This window comes from Gracilinanus agilis, chromosome 3 (assembly GCF_016433145.1).
Source record: "Gracilinanus agilis isolate LMUSP501 chromosome 3, AgileGrace, whole genome shotgun sequence".
In the NCBI taxonomy this organism is placed as follows: Eukaryota; Metazoa; Chordata; class Mammalia; order Didelphimorphia; family Didelphidae; genus Gracilinanus; species Gracilinanus agilis.
The window spans coordinates 2139502-2154544 of NC_058132.1; positions in this window are offsets into that span (position 1 = coordinate 2139502).

Genomic DNA, 15043 nt, shown 5'->3' on the forward strand with positions numbered 1-15043 from the left:
AATATTTTTTTAAACCCTTAACTTCTGTGTATTAGTTCCTTGGTGGAAGAGTGGTAAGGGTAGGCAATGGGGGTCAAGTGACTTGCCCAGGGTCACACAGCTGGGAAGTGTCTGAGGCCAGATTTGAACCTAGGACCTCCCGTCTCTAGGCCTGGCTCTCAATCCACTGAGCTACCCAGCTGCCCCCCTGCTAAGGTATTCTTAAGGGAGATTGTCCCTTCCTTTGGCCCCCCAGCACAAATTGCTTCAGATGGGGAAGCCTCTTTTGCTGATTCCTTTTTCTCTCAGATTTATTCTTGTCTGGGGATCACTCCCCAATTCCATACACCTTATCACTCCAAGAGCTCAGGCCAAGTCGAAAGAATGAATAGAGATCTTTAAAATATGATTGTGAAATTGTGCACTGAGACTCATTCGAAATGGCCTGTTTTATCTTTGTAACAGACGTAGGGGAGATCTACACATCTCACCATGTAAAATGCTTTTTGGGCATCCCCATGCAGGCTAAGCCTTTTTCTCCTGCATACACATCATTACTAGGGGGAGACACTTCTATTGTTCCTTTTATACATAATTTATAGGTCAAATTGTGAGAACTCCACATCCCTGAAGGAACTCAGCCCACCTGGCGAAGGTCCACTTCAAGCACTGTCAACCATTCCATAACTTATCAAAATTGGGGAAAAAAAGGACTCTTGGATTCATTGATCACATGTAAAACCTTCTATTGACAGAGTGACTGTATCCTGTCACATATATTGTACTTGCTGATAGTTTTAAGATTTAATTTTATTTTTAAGTTCACATATTAATCTAATCTAAAATATTCTGTTATACTATGTCACTTTCAGTTATTGTGTTTTGGCTATTAGCTATATGTTCTGTTACACTGTTTTTTATTTGTAACCCCCTCCTATTATTGGGCTGGGGATAATACCATTATAAAAGTCCATAGACAAGTTGGACAAACCTTTCTGTGGCAAAGCCATAGGGACATTATCACAGTTTACAACACACAGAGGTCACATATTACCTAAAGGTCATGTTGGTCTTTTTTGCCTTTGTTAACTGTCACATAGATGATGATGAGTGGACTCCATCAAACTGATTACAGCTTGTATCAGTAACCTTTGGAGAATCTAAGGAGCTAAAAATCAATTGATTTTAATGAGTCTTCAGAAGTGATTTTCAGATATCTAGGAGCACCACTACCTCTGAATGATTCGCCTACCCTTGACTTGTATGTAACAAGAGGTAAGGGTCCATTTAGTAGTAAGTACATGGGAGCAATATTATATTCCCCACATCCACATTTATAAAAAATGTAATGAATTAGACATTAGAAGTAATTTTCACTATTATCTTCCTGGCCTCCACATGCATTGGATGGGACATATAAATACATGCCTTTTACAGCTGTTACAATCTCATTCAGGAGGAGGAAGGATTTCCCATGGGACTTGGTGACTCCTGGACTTTTACATTTGTAACTCTTCAGCTTCTTACTCTACTCTTCCACCAGAAATCTAGATTTTTGGTGACATTTTAGACACAAACGTCTTCATCAGGAGTACAGAGGCTCTCCTGGGTTTTTCTGGGCTCTCCTGCCAAATTTTGAAATGATGGCAATAATAGACTCTTTTAGAAATATCTCAGCTGAGGTTGAAAGATTGGCTAGATTTGAAGATCTTGTGACAAATATCCATGAGCTTCAAAGGGTTTTTAAATGACACACAGCAAGTGGCTACAGAGACTTATGTGAATCCTGATGATAACTGGTGGAACCTCTCATGGCTGCAAGGAACGGGTTTGTTTGCAGTCACCATAAAATGAGCTCTTATGATTTAGGGGATTTTGGTACTTCTTAAAATCTGCACTAGTTGCTATACTACTGTTTTTAAAAAGCTGTTACCTGGTGAAAAAAATCATGAATGTGGGTCATGGCCAAGTTAAAAAATAAATAGAACTCATTTTTGGTTAACCTTTGTGTTGTGCCTCTCTGCTTGGCTAACACATTGTCATATAGAATGTGAACTATAAGTTATGATTTTTTGTTATTGTTTTTCTTTATATTTGCAATAGAATATTTTTTCTTATTTTTTTGTACTTGAAGTACTAATCAGTATTGATGTTTTTATTTTGAAGGATAAGTTTACAATAATTATTAGCCCTAATATCAATGCATACCCAAAAGCTCAAGACTATGGAAACTTACCATTAATTGTTAAGTATTATGGGACCTTTACTAATAATTGTGTCTGATTTCAGAAGAAGGGATTACAAAAGAGCCACTGCACAGTGCCAAGAAGCATAAGATCAAGGAGACCAACAATCCCTGTGGGATTGATGAGAATCTCCACCAAGACAGAAAACTTGTTTTGAGGTTCGAAGAAGAGGCTGTTTGACATACCCAGATGCTGGACTCCTTCATGCCAGGTTTCCAACAAGTACCTTAGTTCAGCTTTCATTTTGGCTCTCCTATCTCTGAGACTCAAAGTAAAATCAGACCAGGGAATCATACTTCCCTTTCACCTCAAAATCTAGTCCCTTCTCTTTTATAGTTTGGTAGTTTTCTGTAGTCCTGGCTGCTGATGAGTAAAGTGCTATATGGCTGCAATTGTCCTACAGGCTTGTGGGACATAAATCACTTTAATTGGACCTTGCTGGTGATTCAAGGACCTTTTACAGGTTTATTATTTTTTACTCATAATGTTATACATATAAGAGTTTGATATTTATTTTTAATCCAGAATTCAATTTTTGCTCTTTTATTTGGCTTTTTTGGGGGGAGGTATTGGTTTTCTTTTGACAATTGATTCATATACCTCATAACTCAGCCATGTATCCTGGGGTTATTCTGGTGTTGGTCAACACCCTCCTCAGTGGGGGGTTGTGTAATTATCCTAAAATCCAAGCTTTAAAATCTTTTGGATGTCATGGAAATTTTTATCCCACACTCTGATATAGACAATTTAGATAAACGAAGTCAAAAAGCCAAATTTCTCCAAGTCAAGGTAGAATTTTAGAGTTTATTGGAAGAGGACCTAGTCTCCCAGATAAACCCGGAATCTCACACATATTACATAGTTGGACCCCAGCAAGAGACAAAGCCAGGAAGCAGAGACCTGGTTTATATACAGAGTGAATATTTCCAAATAAGGTTGATGACTTATACAGCATTATGTAGATCTTTTTTAGAAACTGTTACCCAACTACACAGCTGACTGGTTATTTCATATAGGAAAACCCATATTTGTCTTAAGGTCAAATTATAAGACAACACTCTTATTAAGAAATACTGATGACCATTATCTCAGGGCTCATCTGATCTGTTGGACGGATGGTTATTTTTATTTAGGAAAGGGTGAGCATTCTTGCACCATATCAGGACATGATGCAGCATTATGGGACCTGAAACTCATATGGTCAGCATCTTATGATAGAAGGGAAATATGACTTAGGGAGGGATTGGAAAGTCCCTTAGAAGCAATTTTATGCTTTAGTTAGAGATCCTTATAAAATCATGAATTCTACTAATTGTAATTAAGATTATAGTGGAATTATACTAATCACTTTAGAATCACAATATTGATTAGATTTAAACTTATCACTATACTTTAGAATCACAATATTGATTAGGTTTAAACTTATCACTATCACTTAAATCAAATCAAGTATAAGGGGGTAGGGGTCTTTCTTCCCCACATGGAGAAATTTTAGGAAGTGGATCTTTTTGGAGAAGTTGCCATAAGGAAACCTTTGGAAACCACACACTGCATCAAAAGATCCAGATTGAATTTTGGGTTAAAATGAACTGTACTGAAGGGGATTGAACATACTTATTCTGAATGTAAACTCTTAAACCAAAGGGGAGTGCCCCCTAAATGGCGTTTTGTCAATGCATCTATTAATCATTTTTTGTTTTCTCTCTCTTTTCTTTCCCTCTGATACTCAAATTGTTGTAATTTTCCCTTTGTAAAGTGCAATAGGTTATGTGCCTCTAGTCAGAAGGATCTTTAGAGGTATAAGTTGGTTATGTGAAATGATTCATTGGGGAGACTAGGCATGTAAATCTGAAAGATTTCAACATGCTCGACTCCCAGTAGAATCACAGGGGGGATTATGTAGATAGAATCTGCTCCTTGCCCCCAGTTAGTTCCCACCTTGCTGCATTACTGGATGTCATGTGAAAGCTCCAAACATGTCACAGATGAAGAGCCCTAGGAACATGACCCAGAACTAAAGGTTACGGGTCCGGGTTCAAGAGAAAGGACAAAGGTGTGGAGCAACACACACCCAGAGTCTCTATTTCATTGGAAGCGGTGGGGAAGGACCATGGCTAAGCAAGGCAGCCATGTGGAGAACCATGTGGTCAGAATTAGGTTAGATTAGGATTAAATCTCTACATATCTGCTTTTTCTATTTCAAGTGATTATTAATAAACTTTATAGAAAATAAGAACCTGCAGTTATTAATTTTTATCTAACACCTTCTTGTTGATTTTGGTTACATTTGCTCTCTGAGTCCTCTGCTTCTCTCTATAGGCGAATAGCATTCTTCTCCAAGATTCTTCACAACTCTTTGGAGTGGTGGGGGAGCATTGCATGAATAAGCATGCTGTCCAGTTGTTTTTCAGTCAATGTCTGATTGTTCATTATTCCATATAGGCATTTCTTTTTTGTTTATTTATCTATTTATTTGTTTGTTTGTTTGTTTTAGAATATTTTTTCCATGGTTACATGACTCATGTTCTTTCCCTCCCCACCCACAGCCAATGAATACTTCCACTGGGCCTTACATGTATCATTGTAATGATACATGTTGATCAAGACCTCATATAGGCATTTCTTGACAAGCATACTGAAGTGGTTTGTCATCTCCTTCTCTAGATCATTTTACTGATGAAGAAAGGTGAACAGGGTTAAGTGACTTGACCAGAGACATACAACTAGTAAGTGTCTGAAGCTAGATTTGAACTCATGAAGAGTTTTCTTAACTCCTGGTCCAGCAGGCTATCTATTGCACCAACTAGCCAGGATTTGGGGCATGTGTAATTAGAATTTTGTGCCCATAAACTACATTTCCCAGCATTTCTCTTTCACCCTCATGTTACATCCTTACGTGATGTAGATAAAAGTTTCTGTAACTCCGCCCTCTCTCTCTCTCTTCTCTCGCTAACACGGTCTGGGAAAAACTGCTCTTGACTCACTGTTTTTGCTTTCCTCCACTTCAAGTGAATATTAATAAATCTTATAAAATATAATACTTAGAGCACTGGATATTAATTTTTAATCTTACAGGCATATGGGCTGTTCAGGGAAGACAAGCCTCTCTGGTAGGAGGGCTGCTCCTTCATCTTTGATGTCCATCTTTTACCAGACTCTCACTTGTGGCTCCAAGAAGCTGCTACATGTGCAGCCTTTACATGATAGTGAAATCATCTCAGCAGTCTAGCGAATCAGATTGAGGATACTCCAACTTACTCCAACCTAGGAGTAAGTTAGGCGAATGTCTATCTGAAAAATGAGAAGATTTCCTCTGGAAGAATACAATTTGTTCCCAACAATCATGGAGGCAGCAGAAGAAGGTACTGTGGTCAGACAATGAAGACAGCAAAGTCATCTATTGCATCCTAAGCCATTGCCAGGTGTCTTGATTTTTGTCTTGCCATCCACATCAATGGCCCTGAACAAGATAAAGGGACTGATGACCTTATGCAATTCTGCCTCATTAAATCCAATTCACAGGCAAGTCAATACCCATGCTAGCATTGGCCCTCTTTGAAAATGAAGGACAGATAACAACAACATAATTGTTTGAACTTGTTGCATTAGTACTAAGATAATTCAGTTATCTGTTGGAGATCTTAATCAGTTACCAACAGAACAGCAGATAGTTTTCTTTTTCTACTGTGTAATGTCCCTTCTGGACTCATTTTCCTGATACACACTCACATTTGCAGATTGGTACCCAAAATTGGCTTCTACTTCACAATATATGGGGTATTCAGTGTGTGACTACTCCCACTATATTAGATCACAATCAATGGCTACCTCCCCATTAACAATCAATCAGTTGACTTATTTTATACCAAAGACATTTACCAAATGTGTATATCAAGAATAATTGTGAACCCCCTCCCAAAGAACAATGGCACATTCTCCCACCAATAAGCATTGAATTCATGGGGAGACCAGGCTTAAACTTAGAGCACTATGGCATCAAGCTAATCATGTGCCTTCAAAGGAAAGATAACTTATTAGAACATGAAGGTGAAATCTGGGGAATCAGATGGCCTTTCCTCAAATGGAAGTTGATGAAGAGTAACTCATCAGGAAATAAAAGAGGATATAGGGACAGTGGAAGCAAGATGAAATATGTTGAGAAAGTCTGAAGAGGTTCTCTCACTCTATGTTTCTGTCAGCATGTATGTATTTCTTTTCTCTTTGTACATTGACCCCTTTTCATTCAATATCTATAATAAAAATAATTAGTTGTGTTTGGGGAAAAGAAAAAGTGTTTCCTTGCCTCCCATGGTTTGTCTTTCCACAAAACCCCCTGACCCGTGTCTCCTCAGTTCTCAAATTTCCTTTTGTTTTTCATAGAAAACCTCAAAGTTCAGTAAGTAAATCAAGAAACATTTTTAAGGACATACTGTGTGTCAAGCACTGTACTAACACTCAGGGCATGAAAAGAGAGGCACAAGACAGTTTCTGCCCCTAAAGAGCTCACAGAATAATGGAGGAGTCATGTTATTTGCAAACAAGTGTAATGCAAGGATGCAACAGAAGCTTTTGCTTTTGCATATTCAACTGTAACAGCCTGGCAGTTAGGAGTTTAGAATGTTCACAAAAAGTCAGTTGGAGCCTGAAGCTGAAAGAGTGCTGAAGCTCCAACTGAGGGCTCTCTTTGGCTTTTGGGTTTGCCTTGGCCTGGGCCTTTGTCTTTGGGCAATTTGAACCTAGCTGATTTCTCTGGACCTCTCCCTGACCTCTCCATATTACATCCCTGTTATTTTCCCTGCATTTCCCTTTGGGCCCTGGGAGGAAGGGTGGTTTTGGTTATTAGACATCATGGGTTTAGTTTTCTGTAGGCAAGTAGGACATCCCTAAATCAAGCTGTCCCTTATTTTATTGATCTGGTAAATACTTTACTTCAAGGCAGTCAAATCTTCCTGACTGGGAGAGGAGGCCTCTCTCTTGGTCTGACCCTCTCCTGTGACCCTTCCCCCACCATCAGCTTTCTCCCTAGCAGTTGTTACAAAACCCTAAACTCCTCATTCCCTCTGATTATCCCTGACATTAATAAATCCCCTTTGTTACCTACTCAAAGCCCCTGGTAAATCATTGTATTGAAGATTAAGGCAAGGGCTGAAGAGGGAAGGAATTACTTTCTTTTATTTCTTGAGGGAACCCTAGGCATCCACCTTGGCAGGAAGTACCTACCTGAGACTTCCTGCAGACATCAATTTCATTGGCCGGGAGGAGCCTTTTGTCTCCTCCTCAAGGGATTTTAGAAATTAACAAGAGAAACCCTCCAGCCAGATTTAAAACTTTTCTGACTGGCCCAACTCCTCTGTATCTTAGAGATACCTTTCCTTCCTGAAGGATCCTACCTATCTCCCCCAGTACCCTCCGTCTCTAGCCTCCTGTGATTAGCCTGTTTGAGCAGCCCCTCCTGTATACTCCCATCCATTGCCTTACCTTCCTATATACAACCTCATTTATCCCTACACTCAGCTATTCCCTTCATTCCTCCTCCTATCACCTTAATATCACCTTATCCTTCCTCACTACCCAGATTGCCTTGAGACCTGCCTTTGACTATCTGCATAACATTATTATCCCTCCTTATCAACATTTTGCCTTTTTTGATAACACAAGATAGGGACAGGACAAATGAAGATAATCAACTGAGGAAAGTATTAAGGAGAATTGGGGAAAATGTTTCTTGTAAAAGCTGTAATTTTAGGTAGGACTGAAGGAAGCTAGAAGATAGAGAGGAAGACCAAGAGAATCCCAAGCCTGAAATATAGTCAGTGAAAATGCCCAAAGTCAGGGCATGGATCACCTTTTTCAGGAATAGAAAGGAAGGCCACATCACTGGATTGAAGATATGTAAGAGTGAGGAAGGTGGAGGTGAACTGGAAAGGTAGGAAGGGGCCAAGTTATGAAGGAGTTTTGGATGCCAGACACAAGATTCCATGATTGGTCCCAGAGATGGTAGGCAATCATGGTCATTAGTGAACTTTAGCAAAGGATTGACTGGACTGGGAAGACACTTGTGGCAGGAAGAAAACCCTCAGGCTATTGTAGTGGTTTGGGCACTAATATGATGAAGGTTAGGACCAGGTAGTGGCGATGCCAGAAGAGAGGCAAGCATATAGAGAGTAGGAAGATAAAGTTGATCTTCTTGGCAACAGATTCCATGAGGGGTCAGAGGGAGGGAAAAGGAGGTCTAAAACTTTTAGCAAGGCCAAATAATCATCTCCAGTTGATTTAGGATTTATTCATACATTTTTAAGGGGTTGTATTAACTTTCCATACTTTTGTCAGGTCTTCTAGGACCCCTAGGATACAATGTCCCATTTGCCCTCATGTTGAGAAAGAGAAGGATAATGCACTTAATTACCTGCCTCCCTCCATGGACCTCCCTCCAGACACCAGTATTCACCAATACTTCTTCCTCAATGATTAGCATACAGTCCAAGCCATAGGAAGTGGCAAAACCCTTGCCCTCTCATCCTCTCTCCATTTCATATGTTGGGGAAATCTTCTATTGCATAAGCCAAATGCCCTATTCCCCACTGATCCCTCTCTTCCTTCCTTTCTCCTCTAGCCCCTCAATCACCCACATGATTTCAAACTACCCCTTCCATTTTTCTGCCCAGAATTCATACTCTATTATTGGCTGAGAGACAGACAGAAATAGAGACAGAGAGACAGGAGAGAGAGAGAGAGAGAGAGAGAGAGAGAGAGAGAGAGAGAGAAATGGGCAAAGAGACAGAGGCACACAGAGAATGAAACAGGGAGAGAGAATCCACTAGCAGAGATTACTTTATTTTAGATGAAAAGTTCTGAATTCATTCAAAATCACTCTGAGGCCATTGCTAATAGTCCTAACACAGCAGAGGAGCTGGAGAAAGAACTGACTTGTTCTTGGCATTTCCCCCAGCCTAGATCTTTCTTTGCCCAAGATGCCCAAGGACTCTTCTTGCATCTCCTTTCTAGGCTGTAGCTCAGGCCTCTCTTTGAACCATGTGTGTCTCAACTTCTAGACTGTGGACACTCAGAATCGAGTTTTTCCAGAATCTCAGGTTGCTTTTTCTTTTCAGAAAAATTTGACTAGTGTGGCAGACAGTTTCTCACAAAATGGATTTGAGTGATTCAAAGTATTATATAGCCTCTGTTTGCACTGAAGTCTGATTATGTCGTTTCATAAAAATGTTCTTGAATGTAGTCAAGACACCGAAGACTAATAGGACTTTCTTAACATGTATATGAGCAAATATGTTGTCTAAATATTTAAATAGTCAGCATAGTTATCTCTTTAAACTAATTCCTCTCCAAGAGAGACAGTCTACCATTTTGACCTTGTTAATTGCTAATCCTTAATGTTGATTCAGAGGCCTAACCCCCCTACCAAATGAAATCATCATTTGAAATATTGAATAATGAGTAAACCTTTTGATGCAAATATAACTCTGAAAAACAGTTGGAAATTTTACTGTTATGGGTCCAGACCCTGAGGAAACATTTATGCTAAATCTTTAGATAAGGTATAAACTCCTCCCCCAGCTTCTTTCTGTTGGATCTGTTAGTAAAGTTCCTGGGTTCCTGTCTCTCATTCCTCATTACTTATTAGGCATTTTAGAAAAGATCCTTCTATTACTAGTCCCCTTGAAAGAGAAGTTAGTATGTTACTGGTTCCAGTCTTCTCCTTGTCTAAAAATTTTCAACTCTGAAGGGCTCTGGGTCCTCCTTCCAATTAAGAGAAATTATATATTTTTGAAAATGGTCTCTTTAAATGGAAGAGAGGTAAGCTCTCATCAGAAAGAAGAACCCGTATTTTCCCCAAAAGAGAAATTCTCCGTAGTAAGTAGAGAGGCAAGCTGGAGACTGAGGCATGTTAAGGAACTTAATTCTCCAAAATCTTCATATTTTCTCTGTCTCATTTTGCAAGAACCAAAAACCACATCCAAAGCTTTGACACAGAATTCTCTCCCAATTTAGAGGTACATCTTCCCTGGCAAATACTGAATCATCCAAAAGGTCTCAACATTCATTGACATTCCAGTTATCATTTCACAACTAGGAGTCCATGTGGCAAATGGAATATCTAGAAAGCCTATGAATGACATCTGGGGAGAGAAAGAAGGAATACATTCCCATGAATGTATATGTATGGGACTGTATGGTTGGGAAGAAGGACAGATAGACAGACAGGCAGACAAAGAGAGAAAGAGACAGACCAAGATAGAGACAGAGACAGAAAGGGAGAAAAAGACAGAGACAGAGAGACAGAGACAGAGACAGAGACAGAGAGAAAAGGAGAGAGAACTCACCACTAGGGATTGGAAGCAAAATCCAGAAAATCAGAAACACAGAAAGAGAATGAAGCCTAGACAACCTTAGACCGCCCACAAAATGGACATCCCAGAAGGAACTATCCAGTTGTAGAAGAGGGAAAGTCTAGTAGAGGGATGCTCCAGGTTTTTCTAAGGAAGAAAGGGAAGTTCCAGGTGAAGAGTCGTAGTAAAATCCGAAGAATTAGTATTACAGTATTAACTGTAAGGGAGATGAAGCACAGCCTGCTTGAACCTGTCCACACAATTTGGCTTTGGAAGAAAGAAACTCAGATACCTGATGTGGACTAAGAGCAGGCGAGAGTAAAAGAGAGCCTTCAATCACAAGTTGTCATGAGGAGAAGATGTTAGATTTGTCCTCATTGGCTCTAGCGGGCAGTACTAAGAGCAACAGGTGGAAATTGCAAGGCATAAAATTAGGCTTTATAGGAAAGGGGGAAATAATACATGACCAAAAGTTGTGAAAAGACTCTATTAGGATTGATTTTTTTTTAAACTTTACCTTCTGTCTTAGAATCCATGCTGGTTCTGAGACAGAAAAGTGGCCAGGGCTAGGCAATGGGGGTGAAGTGACTTGCCCAGGGTCACACAGCTGGGAAGTGTCTGAGGTCAGATTTGAACCCAGGACCTCCCATCTCTAGGCCTGGCTCTCCATCCACTGAGCCCCGCAGCTGCCCCCAGGATTGATTTTTGATGGTAAGAACTATTTAACATTTTTTATTGACAGTTCCTATCTTAGTGACTTACATACAATAATAAATGGATAAAAGCCATTGTCCAATAGATTAATGGTAAAAAAGATATAAAACGTAATTTGTTGTCATGCATATTGTCAAGAAATGGAGGGAACGATGCTCAAATCACTAATAAAAGAGAAATTATTATTTCATGGGCTGGGCTGATCTCTACTCTGCTGCTTCCCTGCCCTTACCAAGTGGCTTGGGATGAGACAGTCCCCTGCTCTAGGCTCTGTTTCCTCAGGTTCTCTGCTACCACATGGAAATGCACAGGTTCCTGCAGTTTGCTGCTCCCTGTTCTACCGCCTTGCTGTCTCAGTGCTCTGCCGCCAGCCTCTGCTTTTGCTGTTCTAGCAGAGTGACTTAGGCTGGGCTCTCTCCACTCTGCCTCTTCACTCCTCTGGGCTCTGCTGCCTTAGGCACTCTACTGTGCCATGGGACTAAGTAGGTTCCTGCAGTGGGACGTGTCCCCCATGCTGCTCTCTTGCTGTCTCAGGGGCTCTTGTGCCACTTGAGAGTTTAGGTTTCCTGCCCTCTCTGAGTTCACTGCCCATGGCAGATGGCTTACGCTAGGCTGGTGCCTTCCCTGACCTCTCTGCCTTCTTTATTGTTTTAAGTGGCTTGGGCTGGGCTCATTCTGTTCTGCACCTTCACTGCCTCTAACAGAGTCATAGTGTGTTGGGTTGGTCTGAGTTCTGCAGTTTCGCACAGATGCTGTGCTGCCTGGACTACTCTATTTTCTTAGCCCAGCAAGACATGTTCCTCTTGCTTTCCTTTGTTTTGAAGTGATATATTTTCTTTTTGTGAGTATGTGGAATGATTAGGGGAGTGGAGCAGCCTTTACTCCACTATCTTAGCTCCCAGCATCAAGATAAATTACTTTACAACAATGAGATTCTACCACCCCCTGGACTGGCAGGTATGATAAAAGATAGTTTGGGAGGGGGGAGTAGGAGGAGTAAAAGTAGTGTGAAAATGGAATTATCCTCCCTTTGTTTTGTTTTGTTTTGTTTTTAACTTAGTCAAGAACTTGAAGATACTTTAGCATTGATTGCAAGGAAGCTTACACCCTCAGAGAAAGGAAGTTGATTCCACAGGCACTGCCCAGTGCTAGACAAATTAAGGAACTATGATTGGTTTCTGAGGTGTGACATGGGATGGGAGAAAGCTGTGTATAAGCCTCTTTGGCTTTGGTGACTCTCTTGGGTTGGTGATACTCTGGCCAGTGATACTCTCTCTTGGGTTGGTGACACTCTGCCTGAAGGCTCATACTCCTGTGGACTTTTGGCTGGAGATTGGGACCTGAGGAAGCCTTTGTTGGTGGTGAGCTGAATTTCATTGTATCAGCACTTAGGGTGCTTTACTATCTTTACTATTTCTATTTTAATTGAACTAAATTGTTAACACTACTAACTGTCTCATAGTTTAATTTTTGATTATTTCAATTGGTGACCATACTCTTTTTAACTCTTATAAGTAGTATGTGGGAAATAATTTGAACCCTACTCTATTTGAGTATTCCTCTTAAGATTCCATCTTAAATCATTGATTTTATTCCTGTGTCAATTTTCAATCTATATGATTCAATATTCTTAGAAGTAGTGAATAGTTCTTTTGCACTAATAGTCATTAATCTACATTTGGTGAAAGTAAGGATAATCACCTGACTGCTTTCACATTATAATTATGAGTAATTATATTAGGCTATCAAGTGAGTAAATTCTATTCATGTTAGATCATGTAGCTTCTTAGGACATGTTCCTGATTGATCACAGTGAAAGGGTCCCCATCCAAGTTTTGGCCATCCAAGTTCTTCGTGACACAGGATCTCACAAAGTTATTCTTCATTGCACAAAATATAATGAGGTTAGGTGGAAAGTCCTTGGCTATTCTGGAAGCCCTCCATCACTAGCCCCTTTGCCTGATTGATTAGTGTTAGGAAGACTATAACATTTCCAACTCTTTGACAAGAGTCTTTTGCTACATGATCCAACCCAGGAGACACTGTCTCATTTCCAGAGAAGGTAGCTGGGACCCATATACATCCATACATATATATATGCATGCATATATACATATATACATATATATTACAAAAACAGAGCAAAATTAGAGGACAGAATATACAGAAATCATTTTTAGCTCTCTTTTTACTCTCTTTTTAACAAAAAAATAAACTTGAAACAGAATCATTTGGGAATGATTGAACAAAGTATGTTATAGAAGCTTGATAGAAAGTAATTAGTAAAACAATGCAATGGACCAAACCAAGGAAACTTGGAAAGATTTATATGAAATGATGGAGGTCCTTTAAGTTGAGCTTTCCTGAACCAAGGTCCAGAATGCTGCTCACTGCATCATACTGTCTCTTAGGCATGATGTGCAATGGTGTGAAGAAAGGAGATTCTTTACTAATATAAATGGATTGATGTCAAAATAGTTTTGCCTGTCTTGTGTATTAAGTCCATTTCTTCCAAGTCTAAACCATCTCATCAGGTATGACCTTTAAGGCCTTGAGAAAAGAGAGCAGGAATAGGATGTAGGGGAGACCCAGGTGACTTCCTCTCAGGTACAGATCAAATTGGAATCTTGAGCAGAGGGACAAGTGGTGGGAGGATCACTGAGGCTTAGCAGCATCAGACAGCCCTGTTCCCCAATGTTCAGTGCTCACCACTTGGTTTAACTCATAATGATTCTGCCAAGAAACACATATGATAATTAGATTAAGTCTACACTACCCATCTTTAGATTTAATTACCAAAGGTGAGAGCACCTCCAATTTTGGGAGGTCCATAACTCACGTGTGCTAGCGTGGATGATGAATCAGAATCAACTGACTGCCCCCTAAGCGATCCTATGAGAAGCACCTATTGTGATTGGACACGCAAACTAGGAGGAAGGCACAGGAAGCGGCCCATAAGTGAATCCTTTAAAAAGAGAGAATTGAGTGAGCTGGTGAAGGAGCTTTCCTGGTTTGTGGAGGAGTGCTGGCTGGAACACTGAGACCTTGGTGAGACTGCTTTCAATGTCTTCTTTAGAAGTCCACGTGGTGAGTTTAAAGACTGAATCTTCCTGAACTTCTCTTAAGGAACTTCCCCTTAATAGAGACTCTATGAATGAAGCGTTTCTTCATTCACCTCTGGGCCTCTGGCCCTCTGACTCTTGGCTGAGGGTTAATTAGATCTACCTGGATGAATTAGAGGATAGTAGTAATTTACCTACTGTGTTAGATTCTTATTTCCTTATTTCCTCTCTCTCTTCTAAAAATAAACTTCCATAAAGGTCCATTTTGACTTGAGATTATTCTTTTTTCTAAATCCTTAACTTGTGTGTATTGGCTCCTTGGTGGAAGAGTGGTAAGGGTGGGCCATGGGGGTCAAGTGACTTGCCCAGGGTCACACAGCTGCAAAGTGTCTGAGGCCAGATTTGAACCTAGGACCTCCCATCTCTAGGCCTGGCTCTCAATCCACTGAGCTACCCAGCCACCCCTTGAGATTATTCTTAATTAAGGATGGATAATTGTTCAATCCTCTGGCGACCAATCTTAAATATATTTACCCCAAAACTCCTTTTTCCCCCTTACACACATCAGCGGTTGTTTGTTTTTTTCTAGCTGTGCCAGATGCTTGCTGAACCTACTTATTACTCTGTCCTAATTGCCATTTGGGATTGGCTCAAGGGGCCAAAGTTCCCCACAAGCTCAGGGACATGATTATTTAAT